This window comes from Pyxicephalus adspersus, chromosome 11 (assembly GCF_032062135.1).
Source record: "Pyxicephalus adspersus chromosome 11, UCB_Pads_2.0, whole genome shotgun sequence".
Classification (NCBI taxonomy): Eukaryota; Metazoa; Chordata; class Amphibia; order Anura; family Pyxicephalidae; genus Pyxicephalus; species Pyxicephalus adspersus.
Window position 1 is genome coordinate 38709051 of NC_092868.1, and position 15465 is coordinate 38724515.

Consider the following 15465-nt stretch of genomic DNA (forward strand, 5'->3'; position numbering starts at 1 on the left):
TTAGACTGTTTTATATATATTTTACAGAGGCGGATGGCTGTTTAATGTGGATCTTGTGGCACTCCTACATGTATTAGGGAGCACGGAGAACTGATGTTCTGCCTAATGGACGACAGTTGGGGATTCCTTGCAGCACGGCTCGGGTTCGCTGGATAGGAGTTCCGGGTATGCTGTGGAGCCAGGTCATCCCTGAAATGCGCAGATATGCGCGTTTGGAGAGGACCCCAGATATATTGGTGATACATGCTGGGGGGAATGATGTGGGGATGAGACCTATGCGTGAACTAATACGTGACATTAAAACTGATTTCCTGAGGTTGAAAACGGATATGCCAGATACTGTATTTCTGTGGTCGGATATACTGGCGCGGATGTCTTGGAGGCATGCCAGATCAGTAGTAATAAGGAGGTGGGTAAGTTTTTTATTTGTAATGGGGGTTTAGTGATCAGACACCGTGAGTTGGAGGAGGAGACTCCAGTTTATTTAAGGGGTGATGGTGTACATTTGAATGCGGTGGGGACCTACCTGTGGTTTCTTTTGTTGGAAGATGGTTTGCATAGGGCACTACAGGTGTGGGGGTGCGCGCAAGCCTAAGGAGTCAGGCTTATGGCCTGGTGGTGGGGTTGCTGGTCAAAAGTGCGGAAGGATAGGTGTAAGTAACAAAGGGGGTGAAGTAGAGCCTCAGGTGACACTTGGTTGTCAGGGAGGCCAAGGGGAGCTGCGGATGCCTGTACCGTTGTCCCTGAGCCAGTGGTGTAGCGGCTGGGGGCAAGGAAACGGAAGTATCCACAGTAACACAATCTGATTGGGGGGTGTTAGTACTTACAGGGACCTGCAACTCTATGGTATTAACTGTTTACAAACTGTTGAAAAATGTGCAAAATGTTGAAATTTGTATAAGAGCTGTTTTATAAAATAAAAGGCTGCTATGGCCAATTGAATCCAAAACAATGGTGTGGTTATTCATTTGTAGGAGTGGTAAGTTGAGGTGGTGGTAGTAGTTGGTTTTTTTTATCTTCTCCACACTAGCATGGCTGCACAGAGGCTTCAACATATGAGCAGCACTGAGATACAACAAGGGTTGCATTTTTTCTTTTTAAAGGCAATAGTTTAGATTTAGCAAGCCTAATCCTATACACTTATTTAAATATGTATGTGTTATGAGATTGCAGGATCCTGGATCTGTGCACAACAGCACCATAGGAATTTAGTGGGTTTGGACCCATGCGATCACACTAAAGACAGGTATTACAATAATAGTGTCAAGGAAGTAAAAACTGCACAGTTTATTTTACCATTTTTAAAGCATAAAGCCTTATTTTTAATATGAATATTCATTAATCAAAATGGCTCCTTTTTTGCTATTCTGCCAAATGGTTGTCATAGATATAAACTCATTAGATAGTATGTTTGCATGGCCATCTGTACTGTGACATACAAGCGTCAATAATATTGGATTGCTGTTTGTGTCTGTATGTAGCATTACTGTGCATGTTTTCCATAACGTTTTGCATGGGTGTAGATCCTGACTGTGTATGTGTGTGTTTTGTTACTTTTGTCTGCTACATTTTTTTTCTGTGTTTGTGGGCAGCCTTTATGAACATGAAGTCATTTCAGAGTCTATGACCTCCTGTTAGGGCACAGAATGAAAAAAGTGCACACACAGATGAAGAATAGAGCGCTTTATTTCTGAAGAGAAAAGCTTGGAGGGTGCAGTGAACTCAGAAAGTGCAAGAGATCAGATAGGAAGTCAGGAAGTTGTTTACGGAGGTTGTTGTGATTTTTAAACTTAATTTTTGCACAAAAATACCATACCAAGACACATCTCAAAAATACTGCATGTACATATTGCATCGATATGAGTTCTTTTGTCTAACTCTCTTTTGTTCTATCAATCCATTTCCTATTATACAATGTGTATGTACCGGGGTGGGGGAAGTTGTGTACTGGGGAGAATTTGTGCTAAAAACAGTAAAGGAAGGATATTATTGCTGGCACTATCGCTACCACCACAATGATTGCTGACTCTTTCCTGAGCTAAGAATGACTTTCAAAAAACCTTCACATGGCTATGTCCATGACAGAATCTCACCTAAAATGGGTATCCTTGTGGATACAAACGTGGCCCCTTGAACCTGTTACTTTGGACACCGCTATCTTAGAGACATTAATTTTATGTCCCAGCATCAGATGTTTTAAAGTAAGATCTACAGCAAGGATAAAAGTTAGCTGATCCTGAAACATATCTGTTGAAGATGGTGGAACACACAGAAAGTCACATGTAAAAGCAACAGCCAGTAATCTATATATATAAAATTGGATGTATGTATGTGTGTGTGTGTGTTCCACCCTTGCTCAAAAACGCATGGAGACATTTCAACCAAACTTACTATACATATGACTGAGACTCATGTGAGTGCACCAGTCATCTTTGTACAGCGCTGTGCTATATGTTAGAGCTATATTTGGATGTGTGTATGTCATCACTCGGAAATGCATGGAGACATTTCAACCAAACTTGCTAGACATATGACTCATGTGAGTGCACCGCTGGTCTTTGTATAGCGCTGTTGTATATGTCAGAGCTATATCTGCATGTATGTATGTGTTTATGTATTGCTCAGTGACAGTGTGTCTTTTGCTTATATTTTTACATACCTTTTTTTGGATTCTTTTACAAATTTCTGGCCTGTAATAATGTCTTTGGGAAAATGTGAGGCAATTGGCCGAGTGCAATCAAAGGCAAAAAAATTAAAGAACACTGTAGACAAGAAAATTACTATAGATTTATTTTATTTCTTTTCCTTTATATCATAAGATTGCAATAAATAAATACCCGGGCAATGCCGGTAATCAGCTAGTAACCAATAAAATTCAAACCTACTTTGTAGTTAAATATTAAAGCGCACCTTTAGATAACCTTTCTATATAAAGTAAAAAATACCTAAAAAAAATAAAAAAAGCCCCTCCTCTTCTATTTTTACCACTGCAGTGGTAGCCTCCTGGGATATGCAGAAGGAACTTTTTAATTATTGAAAAAAGAAAGGTGTCAATCTCACGCATGCCCAGTGACTTTGGGACTTTAAAAAAAAAAAATACAGCAGCATACGTCACTCGACTTTGTGCCTGAGTAGTGTGAGGTCAGGTGATGTAGGCAGAAGATGCTAAAGGAATAAAAGAAAATGGCAGCACCCGGCACTTTCCCCACACCAGCTCGAAGTGAGAAACCAGGACAACATATTACCTTATGGAAGACCGCTCCAGAGTCATTTTTTTCTTTTTACTTTAGTACCGCTTTAACAGTGATGTGGGAAGCAAATATACAGTTCAGTATATGGCAGTGGTACACTGGTACTTCCCTCCTACTAAGTCTGTGTAGATGTCTCTGTGCTTCTTTATAGGTTATTATAAATAAAGTAAACTTTCTGACCTAATAGCAGTTGAAGAACTTACTGAAGTCAGCTGTTATCAGCTCACTGCTTTTTTACTTGTTGCCCAAAACTGCTTTTTAAATTGCTTTTCGCTTGCACACTACTGACCTGAATTCTCCTTTAAACTACCCAGCCTTTTGTTGTTTCACTCTTTTTAACTATTAATTTATTACAAACAAAATCATATTTATCCAAATATTGTTCGATTCACTGCAGCTTATTTTGGCACTGCCTACAGCACAGTGCACAAGGCAATTGCTTTCACCTAGAAACACCCTTGTTGCATATTTATATGAAATCTCCTTTAAATAGTGAGTTCCTGTGGCATACGGCTGGGAATAAAGCCTTGAACTGTGTTTCTCTTTCTCTCTGAAATAAGAAAACATAAGCGAGATAAAGCACTTATAGTCACTTGAACATTTTGTGTTTCATATTTGATGCAGACTCACCCAAGGACTGAGATGCACAATTTCTTGAATATGCATGAATCCTGTACAGAACATTACTCACATTTCTCTGACAGAGCTATGTTGGAACCTCTAAAAGAATCAAACTTTGGTATTTAATCTGTTTTGAGCTACTTTATAATATGTAAGACTATTCTGAAAAAAGCCTTTCAGAACAGCAGGAAACCAACAAAGCCTTATATATGATGTCAGTCTATGTCCAAGGGGCACCAATTTAAAAAAGTATCCATTAAAAGGAAGGAGCAAGTGGTTATCAAAAAGCTAATTATGATGTGGGTTCTCTGAGGTCACTTTTAATGTATTGAGTTTGACGCGTTTTGGTGACTTGCAGGAGCTAATGAATATGGATTTAAGCCCTTCAACTTCATATGCTTATTTGTCCGGGTGCCAGCTAACGAAGGCTGATGTTACAGTATGAACATTCACAAATATATATATATTTTAGGGATGGGTTTTCAAATATGACTTAGGTAAACTCTACTTGAATTTGGCAATTTGTTAGTAACACATTTTGGGTGATTTATATGCACAGATTTGATCTATTTGCTTTGAATTCTTTGACTGCTGACTTAGGCATTGCCCCTGAACATGGGGTTGTCAAGAAAATCTACGCCAGTTATTGCAGATTTGTTGTGTTCTGCAGAAAGTGAACACAGAGATTCCAAAAGCTAATACAGTAACACTGGGGAATCTATTATTTAGCATTGGGTATTCAGAATATTTACATATTTACAAGTTTGTGGTTGTCCTGGTTGACGGTGGTTAAACAATGCTGCATGGAATGGTTGACCTTGAATTTCTTCTGGGTACATAAGCAAAGTCAGAAGCAAGTGCAAGTATTATGATGGCTATTACCCAGCACTGCTCTGTCCAAATCCTGCATTACTAGTACAGTCATTACTAGGGCTCAAGGAGAAAAAGAGAAAGCTAGTTTGTGGCCAAAAAAAAAAAAATTAATTTCCAGCCACAGACTCAACTCTGCCCAACCCCTGTGTAGTAGTGACATCACTACCAGTGCAGTGGGAAGAGGGAAAAGCAGGTCTGTGGCTATTGGAGACAAATGCAGTTCCTACCGAAATGACCTTCCCTACAGCACTGCTCTGCATGTAGGTTAATGCAAGGGTATAGGGGAGTGGAGACACAATATAAATGTCTCTAGGATCCATGACGAGAGAAAAAAGGTTGGAATTAAGTGACACAGATCTTCTGGAACTCTGACAGGGGGGCAAAGTGGCAGAATGCCTTAGGTTTATACTAGGAAATATAGGAGTCAAAGTACTTGTATCCTCTGTTAAAAAAGGTACCTCAGTTTATATTCAATACATGCATTGTCATTTATGGAAGATAATTAAAAAAATGTTAAGATAAAAAAAAAAACCTTCAGATAAAATATTCAGACATCACAAGGACATCCTTTTCAGAATAACATATTTAGGTGAAGCTGCAAAGCCGAAATATAAGTATTTGGTCTGTATCTATATTAAAGATGTATAATTTTATGCAGACAATTCAGTTATTTAGCAGCCCCTGCCATACAACCCAGCCAGGTCTGGAAATTCTGCTGCACCTAGAACAATACAGGATTCACTCCATCTTTAGAATCTGATTACGTCATTCTTTAATTTGCTCTGTTCTATTCTCCTGTAAGAACCTGCTTGGCTCCTAGTGCCCTTCCTCCCTGTCCTTTTTATGTGAAAACATATGCTTTCTAAATATATCTGGACTACAGCCTAGTAGGTATAATATATTCAACATATTGAAAGAATTCACCTGAAAGCACTTTTTTTAACCTTGTGCTTATGGCACTATGGAGATATTTAAAGAGCACGCTAATTTTAATTCCTGGGGATGACATGCGTTTCACACATTGTATAAACAAAAGGATGCAAAGCAAACGTATTCTACTAAGTGGTAGATGTAGAACAATCATTTCATAAGGAAAATAAAAATCTTGTGACAAATTTGTCTTCTCCTTTCTGCTAAGCTCCATAAATAGTACAGGACAAAAACAGAACCAACACAAAGCACATGGTACATGGTTAGAATAAAGTAACAAGCTTATAAACAAAGCTTTTAGAGGGCAAAACCAACAAAATGTACCAAGTCAGGGCACATTTATCTACATTCTGGAAAAGGCTGCATCCACAAAAGAGTAAGTGAAGCCAGGCTAGATACAATATGCCAAGTAATAAATAAAGCAAACTCTGCCTGCAAAAGGGAAAAATATACATTACACTTGCTTCTTTGAAAAAAATATAAGCTTACATTCATGAATATGAAGAGCAAATTTAAAACTGCGCATGGCAACAGTTTATTATTTGACTGATAGATAACAATAACAAATCTAACAAAATACTGTACTTGGAAACTTTTAGCAAGGTCACTTGTCCTGCTGTTCCAGTGCTTCCCTCTTATGAAAATCTTTCTGTAATACATTTTTTCTGCTTATCTTTTAGCAAAAAACAACTTACACGGTTTCATATCCATAGGAGATGCTTAAAAACCTTACCAATTGTGACTTGAAATCTTTTATTGGCACTTAACTATAAAAAGCTCTGCTCCCATCAAACAACTTAGGAATATGAATGGGATATTCCTCAAAGTTAACTGCTGGTTAACAAAAGCCCACTATGATTTCTATTTTCATCTTACATCTTTATTCTTTTAAGAATGACGATAAAGATTGAGATAATTTAACAACAAGATGTGTTTCTAGATCCACCAATATCTCTTTGACTGATACCCATGGCTTTACTTAATGGAACGTTGTGACCTTTGTATGTCACCTTGCTGTTGTTTCTATGCAGATATGCAACCAATTAAGCTGTTAGTTGGTTGGGGATTAGCCCTCAAGCCTGTGAGCCCCCTGCCAGAATATTTGGATCATGCGATAGGGTCATTATATATTTTGGCTTCATTTTTGTAGAAATTAAAGTGGTTACATTTAATCTTTTAAGGCAATAAGCTACTTGTAATTTTTCTGCACATTGTGGTAGATAATATTAAATCAATTGTTCCAGGTACAGGGAATGAATTGCACATGATCATGTCATAATATAAAGCTAAAGATTTGCAAGGCTAAAGATTACTTACTATAAAGAGTACTGTAGTACGGAACATTTTTTTCAGTATTTAGCGAGCCTTCATGGAGTCCAGGTAAGTTTTTTAAAAAATCTGCCACTGTTCCAATTTTTTGGCAGACTAGGCACTACTGTCAAGAATTCCTAATATGGTAAATATACAATTAAAAATAGCTTATCGACTACATTAGGTGTTGTGTCATGGACATCTCTCTTGTTTCGAGTGTTGGCTGTTGTTTCCAGCATTGTAAATTTTAATGTCCTAAAGATGGCCGTTAGGAAAAGTTGTGTGTTTTATATGCAATTTCCTTTAAAAAAGGTTTATGTTTGTTAATGAGACCCATGTTTCCTTCAAAACTTTACTGCAAAAATAATGTATTTGATAAAATGGGCCACTAATCAATGTGTGACATAAAATTTCACCTTTGTAGAAGAGAAACATTTTATAAATTGGCACTCATTAATAGGACACTTACTGTATATGTATGTCTGTCAACTTTAAAGATACAAGTCATCAACATTATTAATATTAATTTGCAAACTATTCCTTGAAAATATCTGGGTGAAGACCCTACAGCAATATGGGTGTGTAAGTGCTGTCCGAACACTCTAATGATGTTCCTAGACACTAGAATTACCAGAGATCAATATATGTCTAGGATTACATCAATGGTTAGTGAAAACATAGCATTTAAAGTGCTTGATTTGTCCACTTTGTGGACCATAAAGCTGGGAGCTGACTGACATTCACCATTATACAACACCTCAAGCAATATTATCATCATTTAGTTACAGAAGGCCTATAGCAATGCAATATGGATTTAATGGCTTTACACTTTGGATTTGTGTCACTTACTTGCTAGAAAACAACTTAGTAACAATGTGTTAGATGTGAGGCTATAATTGTGTGTATTGACCTGATGTGAAAATTATTAGGATGGGACATCTCAGATGTGTAATATCCAGCCAGATACAGTAAAACTGTAAGGAGCATAATAGCACCAAGTAAAGTCAGATATTTTATCTTAGTTTTGGATAAGTGTGAAAAAAGATTTAAACCCCTACCCGGTCTTTATCTTTTAAATAGATTCATCCTTACTTACTGTTCTGCTAACAACATTTTACTATGGAGAATGAGACCACTCCAACAGAAACACGGAAAGAAAAAAATTATATTTTTCTTTATTAAAATACAGGAAGGTCAAAAAACCCATCAGATTTTTATTTCTGTGTGTTTCCTTGTTACATATTTTCCCCAACTTTCTATACAGTAAAAACCCTTGTCGGCAACAGAAAGTGAGGGTACATTTCTCTAAAGGAGCTTTAGATAACAGCATAACATGGAACTGATTTTGACCCTTCCCCACTCTATCCAAAAAATAGTTGATTCTTTAATCTTTTTAAATAATTTTTCAACTAAAAACAATTGTCACTCAGAACAGTATATCATTATCACCTAATTCTACAGTATGGAACCTACAGTAATAGGGAGATATGCTTCATTGCTTAAAATAGAGATATATGACACACTGTGTGTAAAGAAATATGAAAGACTGCATGTAATTGAGAGGTATGGGTCACTGCTCGTATTAGAGAGATATAAGACACTGTTTGAATTTAATGAAACCTGGAACTTCATGTAGTACAGAGGCAGAAGGCACTTCATAAATAATAAAAACTGTGTGTATGAAACACTGAATGTGATTGAGAGGTACAAAGCACCTAAAGTAGACCTAAACTAATTTTTTACCTTGCATGAAAGAGTAGACAACCCTTTTATGCAAGGTAAAATTTACCTTCTTTCTGTTCGGGGGGGAGTTAAAACCTCACAGTGATAAAGACAGAATGGTAGCGCAGAGCCTCCTGGGATACATACGTATCATGGTTGCTCCTTCTGCACATTCTAATTTCGGGCATGTGTAGAAGGAACCTTTTCTTCAATAGGAAAAAATAAAATGGCAATCATGCATGTCCAGTGGGATCGTCATTCTTTTTTTCCCCATCTACCGCAGGCTACGTCACCCTGTCTTGCGCCTGCGCAGTGACGTAGGCAGAAGGTGGAAGAAAGATAAAGAAGATGGTGGTGCCTAATGCCTCCTGCGCAATGGAACGAAGGAGGATTTCAGGATTACATGGGACCCAATCCAGAAAAACTACGGAGGGATCAACGAATCTGTAAAAGTAAAGGTGAATGCGTCTTTTTCTGTTTACTTCCACTACTTTGTGTGGAATAAGTAGAATGATAAGGATGAGGTCAAGCAGAGCTAATTTTAAGGAGTCACTGATTACAGTATTTAAAACATTTATCTACATTCTGATTCACAATATTCACACCTTTTATATTGTAATGAATTGTGTGTTATCATGAATTATAAGCTCAACAAAAAAAACTGATATGAAACTGACAGATATTTTGGATGCTTCTCAACTACCTATTATGGCTCCTACCAGTTGCTGCATTCCTAATATAGAGCATGCAGGGACACTTGAATGATACAGTTACAATACATAATGAGGGGACCACAGTTGGCAGCTGGAACCACAAGCATCTGAAATACCCAGATGAGTTGAACCATTATTCTAGTGACACCTGTAATTTTGCACCTATATAGCAGTATTTTTCAATTTTTTTCCTAGGGATACCCTAACAAATATTCATCCAGCACCTGTCATTTTCTGAAACATGATGAGAAATTAAGGAATCCTTGCCCACTGGTGCAACCAGGAAACAGAGCTACAATCATTTTCTTTCTAAAGAACAAACAAATGGCAAAGTAGAATTTTTCCATAGCTTATAATTTGAAATGTTTCTTCCAACATGACTCTGTAAAAGCACATCTGGTCGATCTGTCAATGAATGGAGTTAAATGTACCATCCTTGTTGAGTCTGCACTGTGAGCAATAGCTGTCACACTGGCAAATATTATGCAATTCAAATAACTTTATGCATCTTGTCTTCAGATATTCCCAAACTGGATTTGTTGTTTCAGACAGGATTTTCTGTCCCTGCTTCTCTAAAAAGAAATCCTACAGGAAAGCACAGACCCTTGCTCCCACACTTATTACATTTGTTCTTCTTGAATATCAAGATGATGCACTTCCCTCACCTTATACTCTGCTGCCATCTCCTGCCTAGAATTGCATTTCCAACAACCAAAATTCCAAAGGTAAAATAATGTAAAGCGCTAGGAGTGGTTTTATCACTGTTTTATAATTTTCAAGAGTACAAGGAAGTCTTAAATAATGATAATAATGTGTTCTAAAAATGCAAGTGTATACTTTGTGAAGATAACTCATTGCACTGTTTACACTATTCTCTAAAGGTGCTAAAACACATTTTGACACTGACAGCAAAGTTTGGACTTTTAGTTGCTGCATGATTATTCAAGGTCAGTAAACATACTGACACAAGGAACATGAAGTATTTAGCATTTTCAGAGGGATTTAGCAATAATAACTTAACATTGTTTTCCTTGTAAAGGTATTTCCTTTTTTCTTACTGAACATATTACAGTCAATAGAGTGGCTTGTCTTTCTACTCTTGTCCTTGCAACACTAGGTTCCAATCTCTTTGTATATTCTTCCTATTGTGAGATTGCTGTAAGAGATTGTGTGTAGCTGCGGGCTTGCAGCAGTTCAAAATGAAGAAACACATGGTCAGTTTTTCTGAAAACCAAATTTAGCCTTCTGCTAACTACTTCTTTGATAGATCCCTCTCTGGCTGAATGCAACACATCACAGGGTCCTTTTATTAAACATTTAACATTTTCCCCTGGAGTTCCCTTACCTTCAAAATTTGGGAAACCAAGTTTGTGTTAAGGCGATCTCCTATTGATCCCAGACCAATATTTCCCTCTTTAATAGCTCCAAAAGCTTCTGTTTACAGCGCTGGAAGGGTGTAACACACGCAATTTAACGTGTGGTTAGATCACTCTCAAAACTTTATTGTTTGCACAAAGTTTATATAACAGTTCAAAGGCATGATCAGTGCATGATCACATGACTACAGACAATTAGCAGACATAACAGATATTCTTGTGGTTCTCCTAGAACAATATATTTTTGTCAAAGTAACAGATATATGGCTGTAGGGAGGAAAGGAAGAGTTTCAAGGCAAAAAGGGGGGAAGCGGACGCTAGTTTACTGATAAGAAGAGTAAAACTAGTTTAAACATAATTCAATCATCTACAAAACATAACAAAAGTACAAAAATAATTAACTACAAGAATCAGCAAAAATCCTCAGCTCCTTACATTCCCTCTTTTTATCCTTCAAAAAAGGATAACTACTTGACCTCATACCTCTGTTCCTTTACATACAAATAGACAGCTTCAGGTTCTTGGGCATACATAACTTGAGGGAGCTGACTGATTTTTTTCTTTCAATCGTTTTTATTAGTTTTCAACAGTACAAAAACATATATAACGAAAAAGGAATACAAAGAAAAGGACAAAATAATATATATAGTAGGGGCTAAACCCCCACAGTTACAAAAAAAAAAAATAGCAGAACATTTATGTCGCTTTTCATATATAAACCATTACCAATATAGTATAAAGACAGCTATAGGGGGGTCTAAGAAAAACCTGGGTAAAACAAGGGGGAAGGGAATATATAAAAAGCAAAATAAAGCTTTGAATCCAGGTGAGAGAATATGAGAAATATTAGGTATCCAAAAACACTGTACCAAACAATATTTGTCTCATAAAAAACAGAAAATATGTAAAACAGTCAACCATGAGATCTTCGTTGTTATTCTTTCCCTTTTTTTTTTTTTATGTACCTTCCCAGGGAAAACGTGAATATGCCACATAGACCCCTATTTGAATAACTGTAAATAGGAGGGAAACCTAGGGGTAGAGGTAGGTATGGACTTAGGAATGCGGGGGTACCTGACTGGCCTAATATTCGCCCGTTCTCTTAGTCTGCGAAACAGTAATACTAATTCAAGCTCTTCTGCATCCTTGTTTTCCTGCAGGCTTATGGCCAAAGCGATTTGAATTGGGGCGATTCCTTAAACCAGTCCCATACAGACCACGTCAGCTTGTATTGCTCCACCTTATTCTCATCTTCTGCAACCAATGACTCCATACGTTGTATCCGTTCTAATTCTGCAAGCCATTCCCTCATGGATGGCGCTGTGGATTGTTTCCATTTTCTAGGGATAATTGTCCTAGCCGCAGTTAAAAAATGCTTAAGTATATCCCGTTTACTAGCTTATATAGATCCTGGAAGAATAGATAGTAAGGATATTTTAGGTGACATTGTTATATCCGAATCAGTCACTTTATTATATAAATCAGTGATCTGGTCCCAGAGTCTACGAATTTCCGGGCAATCCCACCAGATATGTAACATAGTGCCCCGTTGAGTGTGACAACGCCAGCACTTATCAGAGGAGGAGGGAGATATCCGGTGTATATCCGTCGGGCACATATACCATCTGGATACAATTTTATAGTTGGTCTCCTGGGCCCTACACGGGAGTGCCATTTGATGGGTCAAAATAAAAACCTTTTTCCATTCCAGAGGGGATATGGGGGACCCCAATTTCGTTTACCAATATTTTGTGTATGTGGGGGCATTGTTGGCTGATATTCTAGCTAGCATGTCATACAACTGGGAAATAACGTGGACCGGCTTGCTTGTATCACTCAGTACGGTTTCAAATGCCGTACGGTTTCTGTGTATGGTATATGTGTTGAGAAATGTTGATAAAAAGGAGGACAACTGGTTGTATGACAGCCACGCGGTCGGTTTCCTCTGCATCTCGGAGTCCAAAGATGAGAAGGGAGGCAGTCTCCCATTCTGCAATACACTGTATACCTGCCTATTGTCCTGGGCCGTCCAAGATAAAAAGGTACTGACATTCAGTGCCGGGGGGAATGCTGGATTGTCGAATAGGGGAGTCATAGGGCCTATCTTAGTGGATACATGGCCAGCCCTAGTAAGGCCATCCCAGACCCTCAATAGGTCTGAGGTAACAATTGGAAGTGACTGTTGTAAACACAATGCAGACCTGTCTACCCACAGTAAGGATCATAGGTCAATGGGGGATAAAAAGTTCTCCAGGATAACCCAGCTTTTCCTGTCTCTGTTACGGAACCAGTTGACTATTCGCGACAATATGGTGGCTTTGTAGTATATTCTAAAGTCAGGGACCCCAGCTCCACCCAGTGCTTTAGGTCTAGTAAGATAACGCAATGCTATTCTGGGACGTTTCGTTTTCCATATAAAATCTCTGCACATTTGCTGTATTTTACCAAGAAAAGTGGGAGGCAGATATATTGGAACGGTTTGGAAAATATACAGCAGTCTGGGTAAGATATCCATTTTTAGGGTGTTAATTCTCGCAAACCAAGAGAGAGGCAATAAAGCGTATCTTCCCAGGTCCGTCCTCAACTTACCCAGTATTGGTTCGTAATTATAATGGAACAACTTGGCAGGTTCTGCTGGTATAAATATCCCTAAGTATTTAATCTTATCATTGCAATGTCTAAAGGAGGTGTGGTCTTTAACATATTGTATCTGATCTGGTTGGAGTGAGATATTTAGCACTTCAGGTTTATTGAAATTTACTTTAAAGTTGCTCACCTTCCCAAATTTATCAAACTCCTCTAGAATCGTCAGGATAGATGTTTGGGGGGACGAGATATACATGAGTAGATCATCTGCGAATAGGGACAGCTTGTAATGGTGTTTTCCAGTTCGAATCCCCTGAACATTAGGATTGTTCCGCAGCGCTACCGCCAGATGTTCAATTACTATAGCGTATAATAGGGGTGATAGTGGACAACCCTGTCTAGTGCCATTAAGAATAGGAAATGGGGCCGACAGACAACCATTAATCCTCACACGAGCCCTGGGTGCCGAGTAAAGTGCCGCTATCCTGGCTATCATACGTGGTCCCAAGCCTATCTGAATCAGTGCCTGGTACATGAAGGCCCAGTTAACTCTGTCAAAAGCCTTCTCCTCATCAACTGATAACAGACACATAGGGGTCTGTGATAGTTTGGCGGCATGGGTAACCAGCAGGGTTTTAATCGTATTATCTGTAGCCTCCCTCCCATTGATAAAGCCAACCTGATCGGTATGGATCAAATTGGGCAAATGCAGAGATAATCGGTTGGCTATCAATTTAGAGAAAAGTTTTGCGTCCACATTAATTAATGAGATTGGCCTATAGTTCGAGCATAGCGCATTATTTTTGCCCGGTTTAGGAAGAACTGTGATATGTGCCTCGAGGCTTTGAGCGGGGAAGAAAGTGTCATCCGCTATGGATGAAAAAACCCTCGTCATAAATGGAACAAGAGCTTCTGCATGTGTTTTGTAGAATTTAGGGGTGAACCCATCCGGCCCCGGACTTTTGCCCGCAGGAGAATTTCTAATCGCCGATGACACTTCCTCCTCGGTGAAAGCAGATTCTAAGCTAGACGACACTTCTGGATCCAACTCTGGCAATGCCGTATAAGCGATATACTCCCGAAGGGATAGGGTTGAGTTCGTCGTGTTTTGGATATTATACAGGTCTGAATAGTATTGTTGAAACGTCTTCAATATGTCTTGGGGTATAGCAGTGATGTCACCCTTTGTGTTCCTAATATGTGGGATATACGCAGCAGCTGGTCTCGGGTGAAGTCCCCTCGCTAGTAATCGGCCACATTTTTCCCCGAACTGATAGTAAGATTTTCGGTATTTGTCTCTATACTTTTGATGGGCTAGGTCGTATAGTTGTAGGAGATGTCTCCTGGCAGAGGTCAGTTCGGTAAACATGTCAGTGGTCATATTATTCCTATGTAGTGTTTCTAGCTTCTGTATTTTGTTAACCGTATTAGCTATATCCTGAGATCTGATTTTTTTAAGTCTTGCCCCCTGTTGAATCAGCACCCCATGTAAGACTGCCTTAAGTGCTTCCCATTGAAAGGGAAGAGATGTGCCATCTAGCTCATGGTCTTTCAAAAAGTATTTAATAGTATCCAATATTGCCCCCTCGCAGACTTGGTCCTTAAAAAAAGAATCATTGCATTTCCAGGTCCACTCTTGAGGGCCTATAGAGGGAGTCTGGAGAGTGAGTGTTACCGAGGCATGATCTGACCATGGGCAACTGTCAATAGACACCTCTGGATGCCAATCCAAGAGCCTATGACTCACTAGGACATAGTCAATACGGGAATATGTGCGGTGAGGGTTAGAGTAGAATGTGTAGTCTTTATCACCAGGATGCAGAGTACGCCACACGTCTAAAATTTGGAGGTCGTATAATTTGGCCTTGAAGGCGTTTAATTTTGAGTAAGGTATAAAGGAGTAGCCTGTTGATGTGTCTATCCGGGGGTCCAAAGGGAAATTAAAATCACCTCCGATTATCAGGGCACCTTCCGCAAAGGTATGTAGCTTAGTCAAATACTGGACAGCTGCTACCGACGGCTGTTGATTAGGAGAATAAATAGATGCAACAGTATATTTCTTGTCCCATATAGATATTTTAG